This window comes from Macrosteles quadrilineatus, unplaced genomic scaffold, assembly GCF_028750875.1.
Source record: "Macrosteles quadrilineatus isolate MER2022 unplaced genomic scaffold, UCM_ALF_1.0 Scaffold_1__1_contigs__length_201487025, whole genome shotgun sequence".
In the NCBI taxonomy this organism is placed as follows: Eukaryota; Metazoa; Arthropoda; class Insecta; order Hemiptera; family Cicadellidae; genus Macrosteles; species Macrosteles quadrilineatus.
Genome location: NW_026542594.1, coordinates 68,335,477 through 68,343,170, shown reverse-complemented (window position 1 = coordinate 68,343,170; position 7,694 = coordinate 68,335,477).

Genomic DNA, 7,694 nt, shown 5'->3' with positions numbered 1-7,694 from the left:
TGCTATAATAAAAAATGCCCAAGATATAAAACAGTTTAAAAAATCACAAACAGAGTGACATACAGAAAATATAGGCATTTTAGTCCCATACTTATGCGACATTTTATGTTTTTCTTAGCCCAAGGAACAAGTCCACAAAATATATCCAGCCAATTTGGTAACACCCTGTATATATTTTAATATCAATAATTAGTGCCTAGGATTTATAATGTTCAGATGTTCACTTCAGGTATTTCGCAATTCAAGTCCATTTAGTTTCAGCGTGCAGGAACATGAGAGGAATATAAGAGTTTAAAAGTAGGTAAGTATCCTAAGCAACATTTAAACTGTGAACTGTGGACAATTAAGTAATCCCCATTTTTGTAAGAGAAAAGTATCAACCAATAAGAATAAAAACTGTATTATCAAGTATATTTCACAGGATAGCCGAGTAGTTATAGTTACCCTTTTAAGTCTCAAGCTTGCTGGAAGTTGATCGTGGACCTAGATGTCATTTACATTGGGTGAGATATGATATCATCCATCAAATGGTCGACATTAGATAGTAACAAGACCAGGGCTTGGGCCGTTTCCTAACCAAAACCTAGAAAAAAATGCCAATCATGTATAAACACAAAATAAAACGAATGAGAAAAGGTATAGTTTCAATTCTAAACATGTCGTATCCTATTTGATCTAACTTTTGTCAGGTTTTCCCCAAGTTTGTTGAGAGCACTGGACAGTTGGTCCGACTGAGTTTAGTGTAAGTGGTCCTTCACTTCGATTAAATCGCAAATCCCCCCCCCCCCCAATGACTGGGATGTTCGTTTAACGGAGACCATTTAGGGTGGACTTCAGTCACTCGTGTTGCTTAGGTACATCCTAGCTAAGCTAACCTTGAAGTCGCTAGAAGGAGACCGCAATCATTTCTATAAAAAAAAAACCAGTAGCTGTATTACACAATACACTAGCATCGCTAACCCCAATGTTAGGCCTATGTCAAACCATAGTTTAAGTATTCACATATCGCAATATTCTGTGAATTTAAGGTGGAACTGAAATAAATAAGCACAACTAATCATACCTAATAATGTAAATAATGTTAATGATTTTAAAGAAATAGAACTTGGAAACACACAATAAACTGAACAATTAAACTGTAATAAATATTGACATATCCTTTGTTACTGAAAAACATTACATTAGACAGACTATTTGAATTGGCACAGTATTTAGCTTATCCAAAACCAATGTTAAAGTGTCTACCAATCATACGCACAAAAATGCTAAGTAGCTGGACACAATTTCTAGCATTTCTAATCGTCATAATATACGAACCCCTTTTAAAGTGCCTGCAAGTCACGCTCAGCAAAGGCGTCTTAAGCTCTAGCACAATATTCTGTAATCATTAACATTAGTTCATCCAACCTCATAGTGAAATTGAATACAAATCACGCGCACTACATACAAATATCACGATATTCTGGTATCACTAACGTCCAGTCAAAGAATGAGGTGTAGAGTGCGTGAGCAGGTAACCAAGCGATTCCTTCAGAAACTTGTTCAGGGGGCTTAGGGTGTTAACATACCAAAAGTCCTGACTCCTAGGTGGTGAGCCAGGGGGTGGAGAGGGGAAAAAGGGGGGGGGAGAAAGGTAAGCATTTTGGGTTTTTTGATTATATCTTGAAAACTATTAAATTTTTGTATACTATAGTAAATTATAAAATTGAAGAAGATTAAATTTTCTACAAGAAAAGTATATAATGTGTTTATTTTGGTTCAACAGATTACGAGTTATAACTTATTTAATTGATATTAAAATACTCCTTCCATAAGAAATACATGTAAACTAGTATGCGAAATGGGGTGAATCCTATCCGCCCAAAGGAAATATAAATGATATTCTGGAAATATTGACAAAATTTCCAGTAATTTGACACTTTAATCATTAAAATTGATCCAAAATTAAGGCGAGGGCGAGGTAACAAAATTTCGAGTTTTGGTGTTTTTTTTATTGGAAATATAAAAAAAACCTTAAATCATCCCATTTTTAAACGCTCACCCTCGCTTTAATCTTTGACAAAATTTCATGATTAAAGTGTCAAATTACTGGAAATTTTGTCAATATTTCCAGAATATCAGTTATATTTCCTTTGGGCGGATAGGATTCGCCCCATTTCGCATACTAATTTACATGTATTTCTTATGGAAGGAGTATTTTAATAAGATATCAATTAAATAAGTTATAACTCGTAATCTGTTGAACCAAAATAAACACATTATATGCTTTTCTTGTAGAAAATTTAATCTTCTTCAATTTTATAATTTACTATAGTATACAAAAAGTTGATAGTTTTCGAGATATAATCAAAAAACCCAAAATGCGTACCTACCTTTTTCCCCCCCTTTTCCCCCCTCCACCCCCTGGCTCACCACCTAGGAGTCAGGACTTTTGGTATGTTAACACCCTAAGCCCCCTGAACAAGTTTCTGAAGGAATCGCTTAGTTACCTGCTCACGCACTCTACACCTACTTTTGGATCATTCATTGACTGGACTGCTTAGTTTATGGTAAAAGTGTGTATATCAATAACGATAGGATTGTTTTATATCACTGCATTGCTATTATATGTAGATATGTTAAAATATTTAAATTATGTAACTCATTGATGTGACTTTCGAAGTGATTGTTAATGGGTGAGAAGTTAATTGACTCGCTTTGGCTAATGCGCGAGGGCCGGGAATGAGAATAAAACAAGAGTTACTAAATGAATTTACAATTTATTAATCAAAAGAGAAAGGTAAACTCGACCAAACAAATCTATATATATAATACGTGAAGCAGTTTTTTTGTTAACGCAACTCCTCCTTTATTTGTGGACCAATTTCAACGTTTAAGGTTTCAAAAGATTCGTCCTAATATGTAGTTTTGCAATAAGGTTTTAGAATTTCGAAATTCCTACTCTTAAGGGCGTGAGACCCTCTCAAAGATCGGGTTTTCCCATAAGAAATACATAGAACAAATTTAAAAACAAAAAACAGCTGTTTTTAAAAAGAAACTGATTAGCTTTTTGGGAGTAAATATTAATACTTTAATATTCAATAGGTTTAAGACTAAGTTAAACAGTTGATCAGTTTTATTGGAAGAACAAAAAAGTCTCAAGTAGAATTACTCGAATTTAAGCATAACGTTTTCCTCGGCGTTATGTTCATACTATGCGGCTCATTGAGCTGCACGGGTTCTCTAGTACAATAATAATATATAAATTGAATACAATTTAAAACAAGGGGAAATGAACCAGCACAGTGAATAATCAAATTATAAAGGTAAATAAAACTTTCTCTTTACAAATAAATTGGTAATAGGAGTTTAACAAAATTAAAAATCTAAAACAAATTAATAAAATATTAATTATTGTTTAAGCTGGGTTTTCCTAGACGCGGAGTCGGCCAGCGGAGAGCGGACAACGGAGAGCGGAATTGAAATTAACATGGCATTCCGCTCCGCTTCTAGGAAAACAGTAACATTAAATTGCCTAAGACAAGCTGAGTCCGCTCTCCGCGTTCCTCTCTCCGCTGGCCGACTACGCGCCTAGGAAAACCCAGCTTTAAATTCAAGTAAGTAAATTGATTAAATAAAAAAATTTGAATATTAAACTTTTATAACCTTAAATTATTTATCCCTGAGTAAGTGAGCAGGACTTACATTTTTAGTTTAATAAATTAAAAAATTAACATACTTCATGGGTTAGTTGCACTGCACACTTCACTGAAGAATTGTAATCTGCATTTTAAGGCCTTTAATAGCTGCCTTGATGTATGCAAAATACGTTTTGTGATGTGTACGAGCATAAGCATTGGTTTTGGCAAGTTGTTTGACTGGAAAACTTCTACGGGTAAATAGCTTATTTTTAAGCTATCTATTAGTACCTTATTTTTAAGTTAGCTTGTATTTTACTGATATCAGTGTATTTTTCATTTCTTTATACTTTATAAACAGTTTGTGTGTAGGCCCAACAGTTAATATTTTCATACTGCTCATTCTAAAAACACCCTTATCCCCAGTACAGATCCGAAGAGATTGGATTATACTGTATTTAAAATGCCAGCTATAAGCTTTACAAGTATACTTTCAATTTATTAGTTTCCTAAACTTTGGACTATTTTTTTACCGTTACAAGGAAGAAGAGCCATGCCTATAATAGTCTTCACGCAAAGAACAACTAACTGCATCGTATGACCCTTCTATTGAGTAGTCGTTTACGAATCATAAAAGTAAAACCTTTACAACTTGTTGGTGAAGTTTTATACTTTTCACGATTCATCATTGTTCTTTTTTTTAATCATCGAAAAAATGTCATTGTATACATATTATTTCTTTGATACGATACACTCAATGTTAAAAACTCCATAAGTTTAATTGGTCAACTAAATATGTTACATAGTTCATACAAAGTTAGGCCTGACATTCTCTGGCATTTGAGGGTCTCGGACTGTGTTAATGTAAGCTTTTTGTCCGACGGTAAAAATGTTTCCGATTTCTAGGAAATTTCATCATTGATGTATGACATTTATTGATATTAATTAACAGTTAGGATTTGGTTGTTCCCGAGTTTAATATTTTATCTTTATTTGATGCTTCAGACACAAAAACAATAACCAAGTAGAAATATTCTCAGGAAATTCACATTCAGCAGCAAACTTATATCTATTCAAGTCGCACATTTGACCTCATCAATATAACATTATTGACTCCAGTTTGTTATAAGTTTATAATTTAGATACTACAGTGTTGTATCGAATGTGCAAGTTGGCTATTTGTGGGGGTGACACATGTCCCGCTATCAGTGACATTAGCGTTATCAGGCAGTGTCAACATATCGATCCCCCCTCAACCCCCGCCGCAATGGCTTACAGACTAGGAGCCCATTCATTAGCACTAATTAACAAAGAGATAATTAGGAAATGCATAATTAATACATTAGCAAATAACCAATGGAAATTAATAAACTGTAATTACGCACGCTGGTGGATATATCGAGGGCTTTTAATATGTTTGCCATTTCATTATCTGTGCACTGGCATTAATTATTACAACTCAATTAGTAGGTTTTCTGCGTCGGATTGGACCGCACTGATTTGCTGTTTACCGACCTTTTGTGGTTCTTGTAATCAGCCGGACCGATTTTCCGGGATTTCTGCATTTGTTGTGATTAATCTAATTTCGGGTTCGACCGAGTCATAAAATATTACTTCTTCTTTAATCAAACCGAACTCGTGATTGTTTCGGACTCTCGTTTGTTAACTTCAGTTTTAAGAATAAGCGTGAAATTGATTGCATTTAGTGTTCAGTTTGATTTTCATTATGAAATCTTCAATATTGTGTGCTGGATTTAGATTATTATTTAATTAAGTTTTCATGTGATTTCGGTGATTATGTTTGTTTTGCTCACAATACTCATCCAGCTATTCTAATCTAAGATTAAATTAATTTGGCAAATACAGAGTGTTATGTATTTATAAATTAAGTTATTAATACATTGAGTTTTTTTATATCTTGGAAAATCTTATTATAAGTAAAATTCCTTAGTACCGTAGCATTTTAAAAATATGTTTCAGGACCGAAATTAAACTTTAAAGAAAATTGTTTGGACAGTCTTGGTAAATTGTAAACAGTAGTAACTATTGTTTACAATTTGCCAAGACTGTCCATAAATAAACTAACAAATAAACAATAAACTGTTTATTGAAATTGTTCTTTCATGAACAAAAACTGGAGTTAGTCACTGAACTTATTTGAAGACCTTATATTTAACTTTGTACTAACATTTAATTTTACGAAATAAATTCATTCCAATGTGCAATTAATTGTGCTCAATGTACTAGTTGAAAACTAGAATTACACATTCAAATGAGGGTTGTATATATGAGCAGGATTTTGTGTTCAAAGTACCGTAACTTACACAACATAAATTCATACATTTCTCAAAAAATATGACTGTAGCTTCGTATCACGGACATTGTACCTGTTTTGCTTGAATTTGTTTGATAATAATATATTTCGTATGGTTGACAATGATAAAACGTACTCTTGTGGGACGGAAAATGATGGTACCTGTGCTTTTACCGACAGCAAAAATACTTGATTATTATATAATTGGATAAAAGACGAATGACTAGCGACAAACAGATGGATCTAATTTCAAACCTAAACAATTCAATAATCCTTTGCTAATTTCCCTGTAGAGAAGATCTAGACCCGGGGACGGTTAACTTTATCATTTTAATGTCCCCAGAGGCCAAACACACTATTCGTTCAAATTTGAGTGTAGGCCTATGTATAAATAAGTAGGCCTATGTGTCCATGAACACGATAACACGAGCAATGTCCGTCCGATTTTAGTGTCATTTTGGCATGCACGTGTAGAGCTCAATTAACTTAAACGAGTTCGCGATCCAGCAAGATCTAGTAGTGGAGTGTTAGGCCTAAGAGTTTTGAAACATTCTAAAGTATCTTTTTATAATTGTTACCCTTTAAACCATGGAAATGCCCAATGTTTATTGCATCCATCTTAAGAGTTTAAAAGAACAAACAAATTATTATTAGTATGTTATTGTTGTACGACTAAAGGTTACGGATAAAATAAAAAAATAAAAATAAAAACTGTACTTAAAACCCCCTATGTTATTCTTATGGAGAAATATAAAACTGTTTTAATCGTATTATTTATGGATAAATTTTTAGAAAATTTGGCAAATTTATTTATTTAATACTATACTTCTGACATTTGATCAAAACCACTTTTACCTTCGTCATAGTAGCAAACTTAAGAACTAAATAAATCAAATATTATTTAAATAAGGAAGAGATATAACTTGTTTATGTAACGATTTTAGTAAATAACCTATCAGACAAATTGAAGTTTGCTTAGTCTCTACAGGCTTGCTGCGGCGAGGGGTAAGTGTCAAATCGTCAAACTTTGCTGGAGAGCACATACATCATTGGGGAATACTTACACCAGAACTAGTTAAAACTGTCCCTTTTTACAACAAATACAAACAAGATAGTATGAAAATACGAAACTGTAATAACTATCAGTGCAATATTCCTCTAATCTAATAAGATAGTTATTTTAATCATAATCAAATTTATATGACGCTTCGTTATGTTACACAATAGGGAAAAAGAATATTTCAAATGGATTTACAACAAAATATAAACACACCATGAAACTATTTAAACAATATTTTTTTGATTTCAATGGACATAAAAGTAATGCATGTTTGAGTTTGGTGTTCTGTTTGTGCTTCAATCTCATCGTGCAGTTATACTTAAACGTATCACAGGTTTAGATTAATGCATTGGTCCATAGCGCGAGTCAACGTTTAGACAGCTATTTAAAAGCTATCAAACATTTGGACTATCCAGGTTTAGATTAATGCATTGGTCCATAGCGCGAGTCAACGTTTAGACAGCTATTTAAAAGCTATCAAACATTTGGACTATCCAGGTTTAGATTAATGCATTGGTCCATAGCGCGAGTCAACGTTTAGACAGCTATTTAAAAGCTATCAAACATTTGGACTATCCAGGTTTAGATTAATGCATTGGTCCATAGCGCGAGTCAACGTTTAGACAGCTATTTAAAAGCTATCAAACATTTGGACTATCCAGGTTAATCTGAAAACATAATTTATATCTCATAATTTGTCCAT